Below are 16032 nucleotides of genomic sequence, written 5' to 3'. Positions count from 1 at the left end.
AGAGGGAGCCTAGAAAAGAGCTGGAGAGGGAGTTTTTACAGGGGCCTGTAGTAATATGACAATGGGGAATGGCTTCGATCACAAAGCGGGTAGAGAGAGTGGCTTCAAAATCAAAGTGGGTAAGTTTAGATCAGAAAGAAATTCTTTACTGTGAGGCTGTCGAGACACTGGCACAGGTTACCCAGAAAAGTTGTGGATATCCCATTCCTGGAAGTGTTGGGGACCAGCATGGATGGCGCTTCGCACAACCTAGTCATAGGTGAGTTGAAACCTGAGATGTTGATTCAAGGTTCCTTCCAACCCAAACCATTGCGAGGTTCTGCGAGTCTATGATTCTGCCGAGCCGAGGCGAGCCTGGCGGCGCGGGGCCGCCCTCTGCCGGCCGCCGCCTCCGCTGCAGCCCCGGCCGCCGCTCCCCTGCCCTGCCCCAGCGTGCGGAGCCTCGTCCCGCAGCATGGGCTGCCAGCCCCCTCCCGAGCACCCGTGTAAAGAGCTGATCGCAGGCACTCGCTTTCAAACGGGATGGAACCTTCTTGGCTTGAAAATACTCCAGAAATTTTAACTGTACTGCAAAAGAGAAGTACAGCGGGGAAAAAAATAATATCTGAAACGAAACTTTAAGGAAGAGGTTAAAACGTGACCTCAGGATAAGTAAGAATATTTAATACTCTAATGCAATGATTTACATTGCTATCTATCATGTAAAAGGGCTTTCAAGATCCAGCAAGGGAAGATAATTTAATTGCCAAGTAATAACACTGGAACATGATTTCCAAAACTGTGATGGTACCATTTAAACACTCCTGAGTAAAAAATGCAATAGCAATCTGGTTACTTTCTGCAGAAATTAGCTGGTACCTAGTGGCTGAAGACCAGTTTGCTGGGTGTTTGTACCAACAGATTATCCAAGCCCAGAGACACCTCTATATGTGTTTTGACTGTGTGTCTCTTCTCCAACATCTGCCAAGGCTTAGGTGAGTCCTGTGTTAGTGCTGAGACTGGCCTGTTGTCCTGCAGTGTCTGTTCTCCCCAGTTTCTCTGCTGTAGTATTGTAGCACAATGAGATTCACTGAAGGTAAAGTTTGCTAAACTTGTGCTCATACTGCCTGCTTGCATTTGATGTGGAGATCTAGGTATAAGCTTGGTATTGTTCTTGATCCCCTTTTTAAATGTCTCTCCTAAATTACATGACATATTTCAGGGAAGAATAGTCTCCTTTTAAGTGAGTTGAAAGCATTATGGAGAGAGGAATATACCCGGGAAAGCAAATATTTTGTGGTTCTTTGTTTAATGAAATGGAAAACATATATTATGAAAATAGAACTGTGTTGTGAATACAGTTTCAAGTTCCACTAGCTTTCATAATAATGCATATACAGTGCATTTGTGGCCTGCTCTGACATTCATTGCAACTGACAGCATCCTACTGATGACAGCCTTGGAATGAATTAATGAATGGATTGTTTGAATGATGACATATCCAGGGGAGGATATGGAAGTCAGAGACTGCTGCCCTTTGATCAACAGCTAGGAATAATATAAAAAGAGGAAGAAAAAGACATAAATAACAACAGTGCCGGGCATAAATATGGCCCGAGGCAATAATTTTCATTCCACAGGTTATAGATGCTGCTTCACCTCAGGTGTACAGAAATAGCAAACACATATTTTATTGGTTTGTTTCTATGTGGTGAACACTGGTAGATAATAACTAACACCTGCACAATTTAAATAAACAAGAAGATGCCAAATTGCAGCAGGATTTTCAGAAGTGCTCAGCCTTCACTGGGTTTATTCACTGAAGTGAATCATAAAACTCCTGCCAGTCTCTGCAGACACAAAGCTTATGCATTGGCAATTAGATCCCTTTAAATTCTTTGTGCTTAACCCAGAACAACTGTCATTAAGAGTTGTCAGGAGAAAACCCCATAGAACTAGTTTTATTGGAAAAATCAGTTTTGCTGAAATTTGAATAAATTGAAGTTTCTGAAATTTCAAATGGGAAATTAAAGACTCCGCCTTCAATTATTCTGGCTATAACATCCCAACTATTTATTTTAAAACATACTCTTGATTGTAGTTTCAAAAACTATGTCAAAGCAATACTGAAGGTTGTAACAACACACACTCTAGAGGCAGGAGTCTTCTATTTTATACCACTTATGATACAGTTCACTATCTCTTTAATTTCTTTTCCTACAATAGTCCTGGGTCATCCACTGGAGAACATGGAGTTAGTCTGGCTTTGAACCCGCTTGGGTACTGAAGAAGACAATTATTTTTACAGTCATTGCCCCACTTTTTGTTGAAACTGAAAAGCATAGCAAATGTAAGTTTGCACATATAAAAATTACCAAATTGCAAGAGAAGTTAGAGAGAGATGTCCTTGTCCTCGCTTCTGTCATATTATTGAGTGGCAATAGGGAAGTTATTTTATTAATTTTCCCAGCTGGCCACCAATTTTGTTCTTCATTTCAGCGTGCCTGACATCAGATCTTTGGTCTTGTCTGTAGAATCTGGTTATGATATCCCAGAGGTTTTTGAAGTTTTCAAATACTTGAATTTTCAATGGCTTGTTGTTTTTTTTTTTTAATATAAAACTTGTGTGATATTTTCCCGCTCCTAAAAAAGCAGATCTAACCTTTTAAACTTCACTAGTAAATTGCACTGCTTTATCTTAATTAATTTTATTGTAGTTTCCATTACTTTAATAGACTGTAGTAAATTCAGATCTCAATTATTTAATTTTTGAAAGGAACAGTGCACACTAACTACTTTTGTAATTAATCCCCAAACTAATCATTGATATTATCCTGAAGGCATCAGTTTCCAGCTCTCTCATCTGGTGATTCTCTTTTTCCTGGTGACATGACTTCTAACTTTGCTTCAGGTTTTAAGTTCCATTTCTGAAACTGATTTTGTATGTGACTGGGAGATGTGAATACTAGTTTCTAAACTATCAGACTAAAGCAATTTTTAAGAAAGAAAAGTAGACTTATTTTGTTTATTGCTTTTCTAAAAATAAATCTTGATTGTTGAATTTTTCATTGAAAAATATATTTTCAATTCAAATTATGTCCTTAAAGCACCGAAAAATATACTAAACTAAATACATTAGTATTAACACAATTCATTGTACCTTTCCTTTGTATAAGATTCACAATCAGATTTAAAATATAATTTAGTCAAGTTTTCACTGAAGCATTTAGTTGTGAAATAGTCTCAGAAATAATTAAAATAAAAACTTTATATTGAAGTATGCATATAGGAAAACTCTTTCTACAAGTTTCCTTTTATTGTTTGCCTTCATGGAATATTTTTAGTACTTTTTAGTGAATAAAGAGAACACTGCAGACTCACCCAGTTATTTTGTCCTGAGTTGTTTGAGTGAGGATGTAGCATTACCCAGAAAAGGCAGCCTTGGCTTAGCAGTGGGTCCAGCATCTGGTTGAGAGATGGAGGATTTTAGAAAAGTAAAAAATAAAATGCAAGGAGAGAAAAGAGGATGCAATTAATTTTCTGCCTTAGAAATTACAGAGAACATGAGTAACAGATCTAAGCAATTAATCCTTCACAAATTTTTCTTTATATTATACCAAATGAAGCAATCTCTTTTATCAAATTTACTTACCTGCAGCATCAGCTCCAGTGGGTTTAATGTTGACATCTATTGGAGGAGATACTGGGTAGATTGTATAAATATTACTCACTGAAAAGGAATGAAATGTATGACAGCAGTATGATTTGTTGCTGAATGTGGCTGCCCACAAAGCCTTTGGTGCTTTTGTCATACACTGGAGATTAAAAGCTCAAATTCTACGACTATGGGATCATGCAAGCTTCTTTGATAACTGATCAAGTAGTCTGGGGCTTGCCTAGAAAGAAAACCTCAGAATCAAGGTTAAAACTAAAGATATCGTTACAATTTATCACATAAATAACAACAAAGCACCTCAAAGTCTTTTAGGAACATTCTTGGAAAACCACAGTCAATGTCCAAAAAGACCATCAGAGTGACAGTACCTCAGGAGCAGAAAGACAAAATGTATATTGTCCATTCTGTCATAAGGAAGAATAAACATGGGAATGATTATACATGCCATAGTATGAGATAATGCCTCACATATGGTAAAGAATATGTGAATTGTAAAGTAGAAAAGAATCACTTTGAGCCATATGTTCCTCTCTGGCATTAAACTGCATGGGAGAACAAAATAATCCAAAAATAATGTAATTTTTGAATTCAACTATGTTCTCCCCCTGCCTTTGTACACTACCCAGAGAAGGTATGAGAAGTTATAAAATACTTTGAACTGTGCTAAAGAAAGGGATTCAAACATTCCCTGTGCTGGAACAGGTAAGGAGACAAAAGAGGAAGGATGGGCAGAGCACGGACCTTGACACTCAGTTCACAGTTTTGGTAGAACATGAGTCAGGCAAGCAGCATGCCATCCTAGCCTAAATAAAGGCAGTGACAAAACTGCCATTGACCTAACAGGGCCAGAATTTCTGTCTCCTTATGCATTCTAAAGTCCACCATCTTCTTGGAGTGACTGCTGAAGTGTCACCCTGAGCTGCCAGTGCCACTGTACCCCACAGCTCTTCTGACAGCATCTGGGGATATGATAGGACATTGAGTGCATCATAATTGGAGTTGGACCACCTGTACCCCACATTTTGTGTCCGAAATATGGCAAGTATGGCACTGTGGGGATCCAATCATCTGTTAGCCTTTCTTTTCTGGTCCATTTTATTTTTCAGACACACAGGCTATTGGCCATTTTTTTTTACAGCAAAAGTAATACAGTTACTTTTCCCCTTGGAGGAAAACCCCTTGAATTCCTTAAAGAGAGAAACATGTGGGAAAATTGGAAGAAGTGGTTCATTTAAAATCCATGTGTTAGCACAAGATAGGACACGTGGCAGTTCTGCTCACAGAGGAAGCAGGTAAAGGTATAATGATGTATCCCAATACAAGGAAAGCTGTGTAACACAACCTCCTTTAGAAATAATGGAGTATATTGAGTGATAAAACTAAAAGAAGGAGAAACTTTACACACTGAGGTGATCTGAAACACCAGAAGACTACACCATGAAAATAAAGAACTTAAAATTAGGGCCTTTTGCATTCTCTAATTGTGATATACTCCTTCCCCAGCAAATTATTTTCTACTACATGAGTTTTGATTTCTCTGCTTCCTGGTCATTCAAGTGGCACTTTTTGTTTTCTGTTAATGTTCATTACAGTTGCTAAGCCTAATTTATCACATATTAGGGAATTTTGCTGACTTTCAGCTTTCAATAAAATCCTTTGCTGTCTTGGCATGGGGCAGACAAAGAGGTAGGTTTCATGTGACACTGGATACAAAGAATCAAAACATCTGGACTGAGAGCAGTCCTTTTTCTAATGAACCAAGGAACTCAATGCCAAGGGATGTAATCCCCAGGGCTCAGGGAAGAAAACCTAAGAGAAGAAATGCAGTAACAGATGTAGAAGCATGGGGTGCTGGCAAAGTCAAAACCTATGAAAATATCCAATCAGCAAGGGCATATGACATGTCTGGCATTAAACACAATAATTACAACCCTTTTAAATTGCAATAAACATCTTTCATGTTTCTGTAATGACATGTTTGGAAATCATCTAATTAAAATAGGATATTCTGAGAAAATAAGAGGCTTCTGCATCTCTGCAGAAGGTTGTTGCTGCTTTTTAACTGAAAGCATTAAGCATTCCAGAGGACTTCTGAGATTGTGTCTATGGCAAATAGGGGCATACAAATGGACTATACTGCTTAAAGAGCTCACCACTGGGATTTCTCTTTGTCATATCAATTGCTGGAGATTAGGGTTTTCTCAATAGTCAGGACCAGAAATATTTTCACACAAGTGGTAGATTGGAGAGAACAAGAAAGAGCCTTTTTAGTTCCAAACTGCATAGGCAGCACCTGGAACAGAGTGAGAACAGCTACCTTGTAGAATATTTATTAATAGGTTAAAGTACTCCTTTAGGCACAGCATGTTATTGAGTTGCATAGTTCATGTAGTACTGAGTACTCCACAATGAGTACCAAACAGGCAAAGCATAGCAGGTATGCTAATACAAACAAATTTAATACAGAAACCCATAGAAGGAAGAGATTCAGGGGAGGGAGTGATGGAGAAGCTGAATTTGTAGGTATCCTCAGAAATCCATTCATTATGTAAATTACAGCACTACAGCATTACCAGTTGTCAAAAAGAGAAGAAATAATGTGAGATTATGGGAAAGCTGAAAGTAAAACATGAGATCTGAGAGCAACAGATGGATAATGAGAGTGCTAAAATGTATATATTATCTACAAGATGTATTTAGAAAATTTTGCCTGGCATAAGTTCTTCAGAAAATCCTAATGACAACTGCAGATAGATTTAAAAGAGTCCTGACTTCCACAGTTCGCAGAATGAATGAGGGAACTTGTACAGCCAACACAATGTCAAGATGAATGATGTAAAATGATATAAAAATTGCTGAACTGTGCATAGTAAAATGTTTCCTCAGGGAAGGAACAAGGAGAAATAGGTTCTTAAGCATGGTTTCAGTAAATGATAATTTAAGTAGGAAATGGTCCAAAGAGTTAGTAAAAAAGCCATGGAAAGCAAATAAATGTTATTAAAGAAAGCTGAAATGAGATTACAAGTCAGTGATATAAAATAAATGTCATAGCATCATGCAAAATATATGGAAACAATTAAAGCAGTGTTTTCATAGAGCAATTCAGGTTCATACATACCTTTATATTCTTTCATATGATAAAAATAGGTCCAGACATGTCTAGGAATGGATATGATTTTGTCCTAGAGCTGAGGATAAAGGACCATGAAAAATGTAACTGGGTAAGAGAATAAACAAAATTGTGTTTTAAGACCTATTGGATATTGGTCTTACTGAGACTGAACAATATTCTCAATGTCAAAGGGTTTAAAATATTTCATAAATAAAATCAAAACATAATTTCTATTGCTTTCCAGGGCTGCGGGATCATGTCCAGGGAGGCTACAGTTACCAGTGACTGACATGGGACTCAACGAGACAGGCTTCTGCTCAGGAAATATTTATTCAATACAGGAACAAACTTGGCTTAGATCCAGAGACAGAGAGCCCCGAACAGAGGCAGGGTGGTGGGTTTTGAGGGACAGAACCAGGTGGAGTTCAAGGTCAGGGACCACTAGGAAGACAGCAAGGGAGAAACCCAAGAGGCTCAAACCCAATCAGAACTCCCTGGGCTGCCACCCCATGAGGGTCCAGGGTGGGACAATTCTTCCCGGGCTCACAGGGCCCATCCCCTGAGGCAGAGGGATAGAATCCACTCTTCCTGGGCTTTAAAGTCATGCCTCTCACTTTAACAATGCTTATCTGAAATGAAATCTTTGCCTCACTGGGTGGGGGGCACCTCACAAATTTCTATATTATGTACATTCAGTTGCATATGAAAAATGTAGATTTAAGCATTAATTTGAAGGTACCATCTTGGTCATTATAAGATACTGCTGGCTTCTTTACATGGTTTATAACAAATGGCAGATGTACAGTAGGCTGCAAATGTATGATATTGAAAACTCTAATTCAAATAAATAATAATACCTATAAAAAATCTTAGCTGGCAAAATTTCTGTCTATATTTTTCTAGATGGTTTTCCAATTAATTTCATTTAGATTTGTGCATAATTAACATTTCTAAAAGCTGGTTTTATGTATAGCTCAATTTGGACACTTGGATGATAAGAAATACATTACAAAAGGCTCATTTGAAAACTTTGGTTTACCTGTCTTTCCCATTTTACTTGAAGTTTGTTAATTAAGGGTTAATTCAGTTTCCCTGGGTACCAACCACAAGATAAGGCCTGTACTCCTCTTGTTGTACCTTAACTGCTATGTGTTTTCCTTTTTTTGCTGTAAATAAGGTTGTCGACTTTAAAATTATAACCTTCCTTTTATGGCCTAACATATTTTCATTCATTTTTTTATATCTGTGCCTGTTTCAGGACACATTTAGGGGTCTAATAATACATGCCCACTTTGTTTCTTTTATAGTATGACAAATTTTATAATTCCTTAGTCACATACTGCTTTTTTCCCCAGAATGAGTATTGAATTGGCATTTCATTTTTTGCTTGGCCACCTCTGCTACACAGATAACTTCCTTTTAGGACATAAGTTTTACTATACGATATTATGTGCTATAAGCAAGCATTAGTTTGTTTATAACACATAATAGAAGTCACTCAGCATTCAATTCTGTTTTTGCTATATAATTTTGAAGCTTTATTATCTCTAACAAAATACCATTCACAGTAACAAAGACATCACTCTTCAAAAAAATCCAGCAAGAGGACAAGCGATAGCTTGGGGAGCACACTGGAATGAAATTCCTACTTGCTTTTCTATAACATTTTCCATCATCACTCTTGAAGTACTTCTACAAAGATGAATCATTATTTCAATTTGCCTATGGGAGAAACTGAGTCACCTGAAGAGGAAGTAATTTGCCACGCAGCAAGTCGGTGGCAGAGCCAAGGGCAAAGTACAAGGCTCTTCATTTCCTGCCTGGTGCCCTCATGACATTAATTCAGTTTACAGCTCTGCCACAGTCTTCTTTATGACCTTAGGTAAGACCTTTTGGGTCCTTTATTCTCCTACTGAAGTACATGCTTGATTTAAGCTTGTTTTATTAATGATCACATTTGGATGAAAACTCTCCACTGATATATCAGGCATGTTACAGGGATGGTTCATCCCTTCTCTCAACTACTTTGAAAGAGATATTTTTTTGTTCAGCATACTGTTCAATTAGGTAATGTCTTATTTTTCATGCTGTGTTTATTTTTGCCCACTAAGTTATCACAAAGAATAATTCTAGCCAGAAAAAGAAAGAAAACCGTGAGTTAGAAGAGCCTCTGTTCTGTTGCTCAAAGGGTACAATAAATGTGTGTTATGGGCTCCCAGTTCTTCAGATTTGCAAATACTATTTTACTCTTTCATAGACATCTGGAGAACAACTGTTTGCACTCCCAACTCAGGGGGCAGATGAGAGGAGTATGCACTCCTCCACCTACTGCTCCCTACACAGTGTGTATGAACCACAAAAAACACTCCTTCCCTTGCCCTACCCATTTGCACATAGATTGCTCCAAACACTTCCTCTAGGTTTCCTTGTAAAAATACCTCCTCACTGTCCTACAAAGTCTCATGGGGTACAAAGCAGGCATTTCAGTATTTAGCTTTTAAGTTGTTCAGTATTACTACTTTCACTGTTCCCTATTCTTTCTTCTGTTCCCTTTAACATTCTTACATCTTTTTGATACTCTCCCTGCTGTGTCTACTATGTCCCTCTGTTTCATTTCTATTTGGGTTTTTTTCCCTTTTTATGCTTCTTTTCCATGAGAAAAGGGAGGTGTTCCACTCTAGACCAACTCATCATAGAGGCATGGAGAGAACTGGCAGAAATCATTGCTCATGTCTGGCTATGCAGGGAGAGGACTAGGGTTTTGCTGCTGTGAGGATTTCTCAGAAGTGATATTGGAGCTGTTCCAACAGTTTACAGTAAAAGGACCGCAGTTCTAATGCAAGTTCAGCAAGGTGAAGGCCATCTTTTTTTCAGGTACAATAACAAATTGTGTCAGATGTGTCTCTGGTCTGAGAAATTAAACCTTTGTACAGGATGCTACATGGTATGCTGTAGAGATTAAATATCCAGCCTTCATATGAAGTCTGACATCAAAGAGGGGAAAGAGATTTCTGGCCTGTATGGGCCATAAAGGATTAAGCACAGAAGGAAACTGAATGCAATGATGACATTCACATGTGTTAAGAAAACCAGAGTGTGGGGTGTGCTAGAGAATCCCATAATGTGTGACACAGAAGATTCAATTCAGACAGGATCAAGCTGCTTTCAGATGGAGATGTTTGTGTAGGCCAAAAATTGGTTGCTGTTAATGTTCCCTAGATGTACTTGATTTTTACAAGAGCAAACGAAGTTCTAGAAATGCAGCAGGTACTTTGAGAAGGAAATGGTAGTCTTAGGGCCAGTGGTACTTTTTTCCCATTGTCTGTGAGTAGTTCTTATAGAAGCTTTTCCTTCCTCTTTGTGAAACATTTTCTATGTAAGTGGAGTTATCAACAGTGCAAATAGCATAGCCTAAAGAAATCTTTAAAATGTGCCAGGACCACACCACTGCTCGCTAACAACAAAAGGATTGACTCAATACTCAGTAAGAAGCTGAGAGTAGGAGAGATGGAGAGACTTGTGGAAGTCTGCGCTGCTGAGATGTACAAGTGTTTTCTCTAGAAACAGAGAATTTTCTAAGGGCTCCTGGCTTCCTGCTTATGTACATTGCCTGCACTTCAGGTCAGAGGTAGTGGAGGCAATGGGTACTCAAGGGGAAGGGAGTATCTTCTCTTGTGTTTGCACAGAGCCAGGTAGAAAAGAGTGAGGAAAATGGGTCAGATCTCTGAGTGCTAAAGAAGCGTAGACAATACCAATAATTGTTTGGGACACACCGAGTTTAGTGCTTTGCAGCAGTCTAATGACATGGACAGAAAACAGAATGATGGCCCTATTCCGACTTCTTGGATCTGGTTATTTTTGTCAACTCTATGAATTTATATTCTGCTTAGTTACTGAACAAACTGAAATTAGAGTTTTATGGCACAGGAAAATCCATTACACAATTACCCTTGTATGAAAATGTAAAATGTAAACTTCATTTTTCTTTCTGCACATGATTTCTCCTCTTTTAAGCATTATTAAATTAATTAAATAATCCTAAGTTTTTAAGATATTAGCCTTGAATCAAAGTCAACGATGCAATTATAAACAGTGAGCTCTTTATGGCTCCATCTACGCTGCTCATCACTTTGTTGCCAAACACTATCAAGGTTTCAGGTTACAGTGCCACGCTTACAGCCATATTAAAAGTTGTTTAGGTAATTGCAAAAAGAAAACCTCATCAGGTGTAGTTAACATGTCTATGTCCTGTATATTGTTAATAGGTATTTCCTTATGTGAGAAAGGTACAAGAATGTAGGGAATCAGGCATCTCCAAGTTTCCAGGGTTCTGTTGATTTCAAAAAGACAGGATCCTTTCTCAGAATTCTTCTGTGGTTAAGCATGCCACTCCAGTTCTTATCATTCCTTAGATCTTGGAAATATTTGCAAGGGACACCTAATCATAGCAAAGTAGATGCTCAAAAGCCAGAGTAGTGTATTGCCAGAACTTTTGGTCACAACTGCACTGGGAGGTCATTGTACATGTAGCAGTACTTCTGCCAATTCCAGGTGGCAAATATGTGCTTTACCCAGCTAGAGTTTCTGTATGTTAAGAGCGGTGAACCAATGATAAAGTACTCTGCCTGACTACCAAGCTCAGCTTCACTTTTTCCTTTTCAAATTTAAACAAGAAGCTCTGAATGTAACTGTACAATGCTTTAGAGAATGAAACAGAACTGATTTGCCATCTTCTTCAAAGTGTTGATTACAACATGCAGTAGTCTTTAGCAACAATTACTCTGAGACATAAAATAGCCGGTCAAGAAGGTTTTAGGGACCAACAGGTGGGCGAACATTTTGGTACTGTCCTACTAATTCTCTCTGAATAGCTTCAGGATGATCCCCTCCACCATTCATCTGCATTCATGACTTCATCCATCTGCCCCTCTGTAACTACATTTTTGCTTCCTGAAAAGAAGAGGCTGGAAGGCAAAAAAGTGACTATAATGATAAACATCAGATTTTAGTCACTATTATTTCTTTGTTTTATTCCTAAAGCCCTTGTCTCTATTGTTGGTGTTTTCTTAAATTCTACTATTTCTTTGTCACGATTTGTCATGAAATCTCTTGTTTTCTGATAGCTGACATTCTTCTTTAAGCTCAGTTCTGGGGGAATTGAATGGTTCAGGTTCAGGTTTTAAAATAAATATACCTAGCTATTCTGGTTCCTGAGAAGAGAAATCAATACAGAAAGCGAATTTAAGTGAAAAGTTCATATGTAAATAAATTTTCAAAACTTTCAAAAATAAATAGTTTTTCAAACCAGTCTTTAGGATTTGGAGTTCTGCTTTCTGGATTATTTTTTTCAACTTACAGAGTCAGCAGTAATGCCTCCAACAGTTTCATCAAAATGGCCAGTTCCCAGGAATACAGACATCATAAAGTGAGCAGGAATTATATGACCTGATCAGGGATGACCACTCAATTGAGGATATGCTATGGATCAGTTTAAGTTTTATAAACATTGATATATTAACTTCAGGAGGGGATTCTGTTGCCTTTTGGAAGGCATGAACTAGGGTAGTTCACTTTTAGCAACAAGAACTGCACAGTCACAGCACATCATCACACACTTTGTGGGAGTGGAGCCAGCGTGGGACACTTAGGAAGGAGCTGTAATGTGGCAGTACATGGCCTCTTTGCAGGAGGTGGAGAAGCCAGCACACCCTGTTCATGCTGCTGCAATATGTGTGGTCCAGCGCCATGTGGGAGGTGTGGGCAAGAGATATTTTGCATGTGCCCATATCTTAGCCACAAAAAAGCAGCAATGCAAAGGCAAGAGATAACATAAGCCTTTTGAACATTAATAGGACGCCCACAGGAAAGAAAAACATATACACAGGCTTACCTGCTGAATGGCGTGGTCAGGACATAAACAAATAGCACGTTACTTTAACACCACTGTTAACTTTAACAAAGATGGATTTGCTCTCATTAAAAAAACTCACATGGGAGTTTTAAGGAGGAGAAATGAGAAATTAAAAGAAGGATGTGCAAGTGAGTCTGTTCACTCAGAAGTGGCAGCAACAGAAATATTTAAAATTAGTTTTCTTGGGAAAAAGTCCATTCGGTTTTAAAAGCAGAAGGTTATTGCATGTTCATCATGTAGTATTTTAAACAACTGGATAAACAAGAGTAAATAGGTTTAAAAATAGGTTAGTACAGTTTGTTTTCATAGTGGAGTGATTTCTTCCATGGCATACTGCCATAAGAGCAACCCCACTAGTTCCCGGAGGTCTGTGATTTTGTAACTATCTCCATTTTTATTAAAAAGACAGGAAAGGCACATTCCTACTTTTCACTAACATTCACATTCATTACCATCACATTCTTAACAGAATGTGATCTCAGCATATCTTAAGGCTCAAAACATAAAAGGTAAATAGAAATACACCAGCATTTACAATATTGGGAGTTTCATGAGTGGATAATACTTTGTTTACATGTGACTCATGATTTCTACTTCAGGTATGCAACAGTGATTTGTATAGGGAGTGGGCTGCGTTAATTGAAGAGGAAGTTGCAGTGAGAGACTTGCTAACATTTGAAAGGCAGCTGTCATTCACATATTCTAAGAACTTTTAAAAAAGCATAAATATCACACAAATCTGGAATCGGGGAAGAAAAATAAAAGCAGTGTTAAGATACAACTCCAAGTAACAGTCTAATGAGGTCAACATAAGTATGGTTGCTAATTTCTAGAACAGCTTTTCACCCAATGGAAGAACTGGCAATTTCTTTAGAACACCAGTCCTTCAAGGATGAGAGGGAAAATATAACCCAAAATATCTTATCCAAAACACAACCACCACTTTTTTTCCTGATGAATAACAGTCTCCACACTTCCTGCAGTCAAAATTTACCTTAAGTAACCACTTTCAGAATTGACTTAAAAATTGACTATATTGGTAAAATAAGGGATTTATACTAATGTATCCTATGAAAGAAATGTGGTGATTTTGGATCGGTAATGGAGGTATCCTTACTTCAGTACAACCAGAAGACATATTTTTTTAAACATTTCAAAATATTTTGGCACACAGATTTTGTATCATTACTTGGAACATGTAGACTTCTCAGCTGTTCCATGTATCTGCATGCCATAGTTTTGCAGATTCTTCAATTGTTAACAATTTCTAGTATTTCCTGCACTCCTACTGCTAAATAAACAGTTTTATAAAGTAACTCCTGGCCTTGCTATAACAAACAGAGGAAAGATAGGAATTGCATTGGTAGGACAACAGGATCCTCTCTTTCTTGCAGGACAGCATATCTTCTGTTAATAAAAGGAAGGTGTCCAAGCAGGTGCTTTCCAGAATGGTGCCTGGGCTGGGACTGACTGCTGTTAGTTTGGCCAGTGTCATAGGCAGCTGGAGGCAGGCACTGAATGTGGCAGGGCATGTTCAAACACGTGTCCCAAGTAGCTGGTGGAAAGTGTGGGTTGCTTCTCACTGATGAGGAGGAATGGAACGTCAGAAGCATTTCTAATGGCATTTATGATACAGTATATATGGCTAGTATAGATTGGGAAATAGGACAGAACAGGTACATTTACATTACTGGTTTAATGTGTGATGGAGGTCATGTTGAGTGTAATCCTTACAGCTGGAGTTCTGTGCATTCCTCCAATGCCCTATACTGCTGTATGTGAAACAGCTCCTCTCAGGGAAACAAGAGGCTGTACACAGTGCTGCCACATAAAGCACAGCAGTGATATAGACTCCTGGCCACCCCTCTAGCACAGTAGACTTGGCTTGAGCTTCACACATAGCTGCCTCACAGCTACCTCAACTCCTTTTCTGCAAATGTTCCTCAATAACAAAATTAGCAACTTCAGTTTTGACATTAGCAGGGCATGTATCCACAATATCCTGCAGCAGACTGTGAAGGGGAACACACAGCTGTTCATGCAGTTAGATCTTATTCTTGGACCTCTTTTGCCAATGGTGGTGTAAGGCCAGTCAGAGCTAGGTCAAAATTGGAACTCAGCCCCCTGTGTTTTTTATGCGGTATGCAGAAGCCGAGCCCCTTTCATCATTCAGGGTGGATAGGTCGAGATAGGCAGGCCAGGAGATTCTGAAGCCTCCATATGTGGTTCTGTGGCCAAAAAGGCCCAGCCAGAAGGGCCTTTGAGAAACGCCAGGATGACATCTCTATATTGGCACAATCATCTGACAAGTACATGTTTCTGTATACAGTTTGACAATTTCAACCGCAATACATACAAAGAACTGTATTTTTCAAAAGAAAGCAAAATACATCCAGGTAATTCCAAAATTAATCACATACAGAATCACACACAATTTATTAAGCTGGAAAAGACCTCAGACCATCAAGTCCAACCTATGACTGAATAACACCACGGCAACTAGAACACAGCACTAAGACTTTGTTTAAACACCTCCAGGTGTGTCTCCTTCATATCCATGGGCAGTCCATTACAATGTCTAATCACCTTTCTGTGAAAAAATTCTTCCTAATGTGCCACCTAAAACTCCCCTGGCCCAGCTTAAGTCTACGTCTTCTGGTATGTATGAGAGGTTGTATGCCTCCACACAGCCGAGATGTCCTGATGCTGGAGTTGCAACAGGGAAAGGTTTGCTCCCACCAAGCACATTGGTGGAAAGGAGCCGCTGCCTGTCACCTCGGGAAGGGCCCGCCAAAAGGTGCACGCAGCCTCTTCTCATCTCTCCAGCCACCTTCAGGCTAAATTTGACACCCGGGAATGGCGTTAATGGAGGTTCAGCGTTCGGTCTGACGTTGCTCCCTGCAGAGCATTCCCGAGCTCCCCGACACTCGGCTGCAGCCGCGGTTTTGTCTGTTCAAGCGTGCCTGACACAGCGCGTTTCTGACCAGCGCGGCCCTCCCAGCCCCCAGACTCGGCGCCCCACGCCCCGCCACTTCCCCGCCGTCGCCGAGAGCGCCTCCCACAGGCCACCCGCGCGGTGCCGGGGCCGCCCGTTCGGCGGTGCCCATCGTGCTTCCATCTGCCGCCCGGAGCGGCGCGACTCCCGCCCGGGACCCCCTCCGCGAGCCCCGGGGCAGAAGGGACGATCCCCGGCCCCATCTCTCGCCGGGGTGGCGGGAGCGGTGCCAGCCCCGCGCGACAGCCGTGACCGAGCGGGGGCGGCCGGGAAGGGCCGTCGGCGCCGGGCGGCCCCGCCCCGCTCATCCCCCCCGCTCCCCCTCCCTCCCGGCCGCGTTCCCGGCGGGCGGCGCCGCG

The sequence above is a fragment of the Poecile atricapillus genome, chromosome Z (assembly GCF_030490865.1).
Source record: "Poecile atricapillus isolate bPoeAtr1 chromosome Z, bPoeAtr1.hap1, whole genome shotgun sequence".
NCBI classification, from domain to species: domain Eukaryota; kingdom Metazoa; phylum Chordata; class Aves; order Passeriformes; family Paridae; genus Poecile; species Poecile atricapillus.
The sequence above is the reverse complement of the archived record's forward strand: the minus strand, read 5'-3'. Positions refer to the sequence as shown.